Source organism: Lepidochelys kempii, chromosome 5 (genome assembly GCF_965140265.1).
Source record: "Lepidochelys kempii isolate rLepKem1 chromosome 5, rLepKem1.hap2, whole genome shotgun sequence".
In the NCBI taxonomy this organism is placed as follows: domain Eukaryota; kingdom Metazoa; phylum Chordata; order Testudines; family Cheloniidae; genus Lepidochelys; species Lepidochelys kempii.
Window position 1 is genome coordinate 128,943,950 of NC_133260.1, and position 10,348 is coordinate 128,954,297.

Sequence of the window (10,348 nt, forward strand, 5' to 3'; positions counted from 1 at the left end):
CTCTTTTTCCTTTCTGAATTACCATCTCCTGCACAGCAGCGTGGTGTCAGAACAGATAGGAACTACTAGTTTTTACTGGCCAGCTGCCAGGGTCCCTGGGTGCTGAGCAAGGCAACCCAATGCCTTGCATTCCACAACCCCTTTGAAAACCACTGATCTACACTGAACAAGAGTAAGTAGAAATTACTGAACACTCTAAAGATCACATATTATAAAAGCTTCTCACATCCAGGAACACCTCTAATTCTGTTCACACTCACCACTGACTTCCAAAGGGGCAGATTCAGACCCGTTGTTTTATACTATCTACAGTACTACTAGAGGTTAGCCACCACAGCTGGAGAAAGAATCCCATTACCCATAATGTTTCTAGTGTTTTTCACCTCCAGGTCACTGGTTTAAATTTGGCCCTGGTTGGTAATGACCTGAAGTTCATAGAATCATAGAATATCAGGGTTGGAAGGGACCTCAGGAGGTCATCTAGTCCAACCCCCTGCTCAGAAGCAGGACCAATCCCCAATTAAATCATCCCCAATCCCCAATTAAATAAGTTGCTACAGTCTAGTGGCTTTTGGCAGCCCAATGTAGACAGATTTGTTCCCTTTCAGTTCTTAGTAGGTCAGTCAGCCCCACAAGACAATACCATCACTACTGGCACTGGTTAGTACCTTTATTGGCTTCCCCTCACATGGAGGCCAAGGAGCAAACTGACATGGAGACTGAGTTACCCTCTTATCCCTGGAGTTGGGCCTTCCAGGTCAAGATCAAGGCTCTTGCTTTGCTTGCTTTGCTACTGTCCCTGAGGTACATGTTCTGTGGGGACCAAACTAACATCCAAAGTAATAATTCAAAACATCCATACCAACAGGTAAAGCCTGCCCTTCCCCAACTTACAAGCACAGAGGGCCCTAGAAGCAGTAGAAGCTGGAGTGGTTCCATCTTTCTAGCACGATATTGAGAGCCTTGACCGGAGACTATACCCTGATACCCAGTGCACACTGAGTGAAGGGTGGAGCTGCACCACCACAATGGCCAACACACATAGCCCTTCCCTTTCCTGCCTGGGTGAAAGCCCACTAGGCTACTTTAGCAAACATGTGGGAGCTCTGCTGCTATTCTGTGGCCTGGTAAAGATGCCTTTGAATCCTCATTCTCCAGCAGATCTCCACTCATCACAACCTGTGTACAATGATGCCTGCACACACAAGTGAGGATTTGACACTCAGAGATGGAGGGGCTGGCTGCTTTATCTAAGAGAACTTCTGCAAGCAGCACAGAGGCAATTTACTAGCTGAGGGAAGACTCATGACCTTTGATGTAGAAGTGAATCTGACAAACTGTTGCATTTCCTCAGGACATGTACACCAGCATTAACTGGACAAGTATGTAATGCCTGCTCAGTAAATGCACGATTTGTATTGCCTTCCAAAGTAACTTTATCACTGCAATATCTTGCCACCAAGGGCTGGAAGTCAAATGATTTGAGGTCTCTTCCTATTCCTATTACAGATGTCCTGGGTGGCCTGGACCAAGTCACTTTACTACCCTGTGTCTCAATAGTCATATCTGTAAAATACTTCCTATTTCAACAGGCAAAGGAAGTATCAGGTGAGACGTTTGTGCAAAGCACTTTGAGATCCTATGATGGAAGGCACTGTAGAAAGTACCAATTGTTCAGCATCATTTCAAGAACTTCAGCTGCATCCAATGCCAACCCCTCATCAGGTACTTTCCTAACATAGATGAAGCTATTTAATTAGGATATCTTACATAAAATCAGTTATCCCCCACCCCCCATCCCAGCCTTTTTTGCCTAAGAAATAGCTACGCCTCAGGATCTGTGAGCAGATGGTTGTAGGAGAAAGCTTGCTTTTCCTCTGTGGGACATAGTGACAGTGTTTTAAATCCATCGCATGATTTAGAAGCTCTTACACTCTTGTTCCTCATTTAGAACACTAGATTTGGACTTTAATAAAAGCTTTGTTGGGTGTGTGTGTGTCGGGGTGGGTTTAAATAAAATTAGATAGTCCTCTTAACTAGACTGCAAATATTGCTGCGCACAGGAGTTAGTGGGTTGCAAGGAGAGGAAAGTAGTTTGCTTTACATTCTGAAAGCTTCAGAAATGAAGCCTAGTAACAAGTTTAAAATAGTGCAGTTGAGTTCTGTGGCTATTGGACTCAGTTCCCTTGTGCACCTAGGAGAGGGGACAATAACTAAAGGCCACTTTGACAGAAAGCAAATGGAGACAAACTGAAGTCCACATTGCTCTTAAAACGGATGGCAGGATTGTGAACCCAAGGCCTTTCCTACAGGCCCAAAACACCTGACTGTTGAAATGACAGACTGGACTTCTACATAGAGTGCTTCCACAGATGTGCACAGGCTGAAATTGTGAACAAACAGCATAATTTCCCCCATAACCTCAGCCGTACATAATGCAACGCCATCCACAGCCTCAGAAACAACTCTGACGTTATAATCAAAGGGGCTGACAAAGGAGGTGTTGTAGTCATCGTGAACAGGGCAGATTATGAACGGCAGATTATGAACAGGAGATTGCCAGGCAACTCTCCAACACCACATTCTACAGGCCACTATCCTCCGGTCCCACTGAGGTGTACCAAAAGAAACTACACCATCTGCTCAAGAAACTCCCTGCTATAGCACAGGAACAAATCTACACAGACACACCCCCAGAGACCAGACCAGGGGTATTCTATCTGCTACCTAAGATTCATAAACTTGGAAATCCTGGATGCCCCGTCGTCTCAGGCATTGGCACACTGACAGCAGGATTATCTGGCCATTTGGACTCTCTCCTCAGTGTAACCAGCACTCCTAGCTATCTTCGAGACACGATCGACTTCCTGAGGAAACTACAATGCATTGGTGATCTTCCTGAAAACACTATCCTGGCCACCATGGATGTAGAAGCTCTGTACACTAATATTCCACAGGAGGATGGACTACAAGCTGTCAGGAACAGTATCCCTGATGAGGCCACGGCACACCTGGTGGCTGAGCTTTGTGACTTTGTCCTCACCCACAACCATTTCAGATTTGGGGACAACTTATACCTTCAAGTCAGTGGCACTGCTATGGGTACCCGCATGGCCCCACAGTATGCCAACATTTTTATGGCTGACTTAGAATTCTTCCTCAGCTCTCATCCCCTAGAAGCCCTCCTCTACTTGTGCTACATTGATGACATCTTTATCATCTGGACCCATGGAAAAGAAGCCCTTGAGGAACTCCACCATGATTTCACCAATTTCCACCCCACCATCAACCTCAGCCTGGACCAGTCCACACAAGAGATCTACTTCCTGGACAAATAAGTGATGGTCACAAACACCACCCTATACTGGAAACCTACCAACCGCTATACTTACCTACATGCCTCCAGCTTCCATCCAGGACACATCACACGATCCATTGTCTACAGCCAAGCCCTAAGATACAACTGCATTTGCTCCAATCCCTCAGACAGAAACACCTACAAGATCTTTATCAAGCATTCTTAAAACTACAATACCCACCTGAAGAAGTGAGGAAACAGATTGACAGAGCGAGACAGGTACCCAGAAGTCCCCTACTACAGGACAGGCCCAACAAGGAAAATAACAGAACACCACTGGCCATCATGTACAGCCCTGAGCTAAAACCTCTCCAGCACATCATCAACAATCTACAACCTATCCTGGAAAATGATCCCCCACTCTCACAGGCCTTGGGAGGCTGGCCAATCCTTGGTTTCAGACTGCCCCTCAACCTGAAGCAAATACTCACCAGCAACTACACACCACAGAAACACTAACCCAGGAACCAATCCCTGTAACAAACCCCGTTGCCTACTCTGTCCCCATATCTACTCTAGCAACACCATCATAGGATCCAGCCACACCATCAGGGGCTCATTCACCTGTACATCTACTAATGTGATACATGCCATCATGTGCCAGCAATGCCCCTCTGCCATGTACATTGGCCAAACTGGACAGTCCCTACGTAAAAGAATAAATGGACACAAATCAGACATCAGGAATGATAACATACAAAAGCCAGTAGGAAAACACTTCAATCTTGCAGGGCATTCAATAACAGTTTTAAAAGTAGCCATCCTTCTCCAAAAAAACTTGAAAAACAGACTTCAAAGAGAAACTGCAGAGCTACAATTTATTTGCAAACTTAACACCATTAATTTGGGCTTGAATAGGGACTGGGAGTGGCTGGCTCACTACAAAAGCAATTTTCCCTCTCTTGGTATTGACACCTCCTCCCCAATTATTGGGAGTGGACCACATCCACCCTGACTGAATTGGCCTTGTTAACACTGGTTCTCCACTTGTAAGGTAATTCCTTTCTCTTCATGTACCAGTATATTTATGCCTGTACCCAGGGTGGATAAAAATCAATGATTTTTTTAAATCAAATTCTTTTATTTAAATTGGAATTTTTTGATGAAGTTTTTGGAGGAAAAAACCTATCTAAAGATAAAGATATATCTTTGAGCTGTAATGTCTCATCATGGAATAGAGATTATACATTTTAATTCTATAGTATGGACAATATATTCATGTAATGTTTTTAAGAAAAGTTTTGTAAATGAGTTCAAATAGTTCATGGATTAGGGACCCAATCTTATGAGGTTAATCTTTCCATCTACCCAATGGGATGCAGTGCTCACTCTAAAAGACACCATCAGAGATGCTTAGGGTATGTCTACACTATGGAATAAGGTCGAATTTATAGAAGTCGGTTTTTTAGAAATCGGTTTTATATATTCGAGTGTGTGTGTCCCCACAGAAAATGCTCTAAGTGCATTAAGTACATTAACTCGGCGGAGCGCTTCCACAGTACAGAGGCTAGAGTCAACTTCCGGAGCGTTGCACTGTGGATAGCTATCCCACAGTTCCCGCAGTCTCTGCTGCCCATTGTAATTCTGGGTTGAGATCCCAATGCCTGATGAGGCTAAAACATTGTCGCGGGTGGTTCTAGGTACATATCGTCAGGCCCCCGTTCCCTCCCTCCCTCCGTGAAAGCAAGGGCAGACAATCGTTTCGCGCCTTTTTTCCTGAGTTACCTGTGCAGACGCCATACCACGGCAAGCATGGAGCCCGCTCAGGTAACCGTCACCCTATGACTCCTGGGTGCTGGCAGATGCGGTACGGCTTTGCTACACAGTAGCAGCAACCTCTTGTCCTGTGGCAGCAGACGGTACAGTACTACTGGTAGCCGTCATCGTCATGTCCGAGGTGCTCCTGGCCACGTCGGCTGGGAGCGCCTGGACAGACATGGGTACAGGGACTAAATTTGGAGTGACTTGACCAGGTCATTCTCTTTAGTCCTGCAGTCAGTCCTATTGAACCGTCTTATGGTGAGCAGGCAGGCGATACGGATTGCTAGCAGTCGTACTGTACCATCTTCTGCCAGGCAGGCAAGAGATGAGGATTGCTAGCAGTCGTACTGTACCATCTTCTGCCGAGCAGCCATGAGATGTGGATGGCATGCAGTCCTTCTGCACCGTCTGCTGCCAGCCAAAGATGTAAAAGATAGATGGAGTGGATCAAAACAAGAAATAGACCAGATTTGTTTTGTACTCATTTGCTTCCCCCCCTCCCCTGTCTAGGGGACTCATTCCTCTAGGTCACACTGCAGTCACTCACTGAGAAGGTGCAGTGAGGTAAATCTAGCCATGTATCAATCAGAGGCCAGGCTAACCTCCTTGTTCCAATAAGAACAATAACTTCGGTGCACCATTTCTTATTGGAACCCTCCGTGAAGTCCTGCCTGAAATACTCCTTGATGTAAAGACACCCCCTTTGTTAATTTTAGCTCCCTGAAGCCAACCCTGTAAGCCGGGTCGTCAGTCGCCCCTCCCTCCGTCAGAGCAACGGCAGACAATCGTTCCGCACCTTTTTTCTGTGCGGATGCCATACCAAGGCAAGCATGGAGGCCGCTCAGCTCACTTTGGCAATTAGGAGCACATTAAACACCACACGCATTATCCAGCATATATGCAGCACCAGAACCTGGCAAAGCGATACCGGGCGACGAGGCGATGTCAGCGCGGTCACGTGAGTGATCAGGACATGGACACAGATTTCTCTGAAAGCATGGGCCCTGCCAATGCATGCATCATGGTGCTAATGGGGCAGGTTCATGCTGTGGAACGCCGATTCTGGGCTCGGGAAACAAGCACAGACTGGTGGGACCGCAAAGTGTTGCAGGTCTGGGACGATTCCCAGTGGCTGCGAAACTTTCACATGCGTAAGGGCACTTTCATGGAACTTTGTGACTTGCTTTCCCCTGCCCTGAAGCGCATGAATACCAAGATGAGAGCAGCCCTCACAGTTGAGAAGCGAGTGGCGATAGCCCTGTGGAAGCTTGCAATGCCAGACAGCTACCGGTCAGTTGGGAATCAATTTGGAATGGGCAAATCTACTGTGGGGGCTGCTGTGATGTAAGTAGCCCACGCAATCAAAGATCTGCTGATATCAAGGGTAGTGACCCTGGGAAATGTGCAGGTCATAGTGGATGGCTTTGCTGCAATGAGATTCCCTAACTGTGGTGGGGCCATAGACGGAACCCATATCCCTATCTTGGCACCGGAGCACCAAGCCGCCGAGTACATAAACCGTAAGGGGTACTTTTCGATAGTGCTGCAAGCTCTGGTGGATCACAAGGGACATTTCACCAACATCAACATGGGATGGCCGGGAAAGGTACATGACGCTCGCATCTTCAGGAACTCTGGTCTGTTTCAAAAGCTGCAGGAAGGGACTTTATTCCCAGACCAGAAAATAACTGTTGGGGATGTTGAAATGCCTATATGTATCCTTGGGGACCCAGCCTACCCCTTAATGCCATGGCTCATGAAGCCGTACACAGGCAGCCTGGACAGTAGTCAGGAGCTGTTCAACTACAGGCTGAGCAAGCGCAGAATGGTGGTAGAATGTGCATTTGGACGTTTAAAGGCACGCTGGCGCAGTTTACTGACTCGCTTAGACCTCAGCGAAACCAATATTCCCACTATTATTACTGCTTGCTGTGTGCTCCACAATATCTGTGAGAGTAAGGGGGAGACGTTTATGGCGGGGTGGGAGGTTGAGGCAAATCGCCTGGCTGCTGGTTACGCGCAGCCAGACACCAGGGCAGTTAGAAGAGCACAGGAGGGCACGGTACGCATCAGAGAAGCTTTGAAAACCAGTTTCATGACTGGCCAGGCTACGGTGTGAAAGTTCTGTTTGTTTCTCCTTGATGAAACCCCCCGCCCCTTGGTTCACTCTACTTCCCTGTAAGCTAACCACCCGCCCCTCCTCCCGTCAATCACCGCTTGCAGAGGCAATAAAGTCATTATTGCTTCACATTCATGCATTCTTTATTCATTTATCACACAAATAGGGGGATGACTACCAAGGTAGCCCAGGAGGGGTGGTGGAGGAGGGAAGGAAAATGCCACACAGCACTTTAAGCACAGCACTTTAAAAGTTTACAACTTTAAAATTTATTGAATGACAGCCTTCTTTTTTTTGGGCAATCCTCTGTGGTGGGGTGGATGGTTGGCCGGAGGCCCACCCACCGTGTTCTTGGGCATCTGGGTGTGGAGGCTATGGAACTTGGGGAGGAGGGTGGTTGGTTACTCAGGGGCTGCAGTGGCAGTCTGTGCTCCAGCTGCCTTTGCTGCAGCTCAACCATACACTGGAGCATACTGGTTTGGTCCGCCAACAGCCTCAGCATTGAATCCTGCCTCCTCTCATCACGCTGCCGCCACATTTGAGCTTCAGCCCTCTCTTCAGACCGCCACTTACTCTCTTCAGCCCGCCACCTCTCCTCCCGGTCATTTTGTGCTTTCCTGCACTCTGACATTATTTGCCTCCATGCATTCGTCTGTGCTCTGTCAGTGTGGGAGGACAGCATGAGCTTGGAGAACATTTCATCGCGAGTGCGGTTTTTTTTCTTTCTAAGCTTCACTAGCCTCTGGGAAGGAGAAGATCCTGTGATCATTGAAACACATGCAGCTGGTGGAGAAAAAAAAGGGACAGCGGTATTTAAAAAGACACATTTTATAAAACAGTGGCTACACTCTTTCAGGGTAATCCTTGCTGTTAACATTACATACATAGCACATGTGCTTTCGTTACAAGGTCGCATTTTGCCTCCCCCCACCGCGTGGCTACCCCCCAACTCTCCCCCCTCTCTGTGGCTAACAGCGGGGAACATTTCTGTTTAGCCACAGGCAAACAGCCCAGCAGGAATGGTCTCCTCTGAGTGTCCCCTGAAGAAAAGCACTCTATTTCAACCAGGTGACCATGAATTATATCTCACTCTCCTGAGGATAACACAGAGAGATAAAGAACGGATGTTGTTTGAATGCCAGCAAACATACACTGCAATGCTTTGTTCTACAATGATTCCCGAGTACGTGTTACTGGCCTGGAGTGGTAAAGTGTCCTACCATTAAGGACACAATAAGGCTGCCCTCCCCAGAAACCTTTTGCAAAGGCTTTAGGAGTACATCTAGGAGAACCGCGAATGCCAGGGCAAAGTAATCCTTTCACATGCTTGCTTTTAAACCATGTATAGTATTTTAAAAGGTACACTCACCAGAGGTCCCTTCTCCGCCTCCTGGGTCCAGGAGGCAGCCTTGGGTGGGTTCGGGGGGTACTGGCTCCAGGTCCAGGGTGAGAAACTGTTCCTGGCTGTCGGGAAAACCGGTTTCTCCGCTTGCTTGCTGTGAGCTATCTACAACCTCATCATCATGTTCTTTGTCCCCAAAACCTGCTTCCGTATTGCCTCCATCTCCATTGAAGGGGTCAAACAACACGGCTGGGGTAGTGGTGGCTGAACCCCCTAAAATGGCATGCAGCTCATCATAGAAGCGGCATGTTTGGGGCTCTGACCCGGAGCGGCCGTTCGTGTCTCTGGTTTTCTGGTAGGCTTGCCTCAGCTCCTTCAGTTTGACGTGGCACTGCTTCGGGTCCCTGTTATGGCCTCTGTCCTTCATGCCCTGGGAGATTTTCACAAAGGTTTTGGCATTTCGAAAACTGGAACGGAATTCTGATAGCATGGATTCCTCTCCCCAAACAGCAATCAGATCCCGTACCTCCCGTTCGGTCCATGCTGGAGCTCTTTTGCGATTCTGGGACTCCATCATGGTCACCTGTGCTGATGAGCTCTGCATGGTCACCTGCAGCTTGCCACGCTGGCCAAACAGGAAATGAGATTTAAAAGTTTGCGGTTCTTTTCCTGTCTACCTGGCCAGTGCATCTGAGTTGAGAGTGCTGTCCAGAGCGGTCAGAATGGAGCACTCTGGGATAGCTCCCGGAGGCCAATACCATCGAATTGTGTCCACAGTACCCCAAATTCGAGCCGGCAAGGTCGATTTAAGCGCTAATCTACTTGTCAGGGGTGGAGTAAGGAAATCGATTTTAAGAGCCCTTTAAGTCGAAATAAAGGGCTTCATTGTGTGAACGGGTGCAGGTTTACATCGATTTAACGCTGCTAAATTCGACCTAAAGTCCTAGTGTAAGTTTTGCAGTTCTCAAACTGTGGATTTGTGTCTGCAGAGATAACATGCTTGTTAACAGCAAAAATGGGTTTTAAATAAATAAAGAAGAGGTGAGAAATAACAGACCTCAACCCTATTGTGTCTCTGCAAATTTGTGTACACAGAGTCAATCCCTTATCTCTCTCTAAAAGTGCAAAGTTTCAAAAAGTTCAATGAATAGAAGATTGTTGGGGGTGGAATAGATCTGGACTAGAAGTCTGGAGATAAATAAATGTTAGAAAGGAGGGACAGGCAGTAGAAACAAAAGTGAAACTGTTTGAGCAGCATATTCCAGAAGTCTTGAGGTCTTTCTGAGTGTAGCCTTCATTGATTGGAGATCTACCATACCATTCTCTCACTAGAAGGGAAAACCTACAATGGCAACAGGCTGTATAAGGGACCCAGTTTGGGAATATTTTAATGAAGTTCCAATATTTTAATGAAGTTGCCTGTGGGTAAGACAGGCAAGTGTGCAAAATGCAAACAGTGCAACAAAGAAATGCAAGGCCTGGTTGCCCCAATGAAACAACATCATGAGAATTGTCCCTTCTCAGGAGGAAGCTGCGTTAAAGATGATGAAAGAAACATGTCTGAATATGCAGGATCTTCAGGTTAGTAAACTTTTTTATTTCATACTTCTTTCTTAAGGACTGCCTGTCTTCCTTCCTTCTGGACTATTCTGGAATTCTCATATTTGAGCAAAAAATATAGTTGTTACTCTATGGTACTATCATTTAGATGCAGTTGTGATTAAAAAATAAATAGCTGAAATAGGCAGATCTTTCTTTTACAATTTCA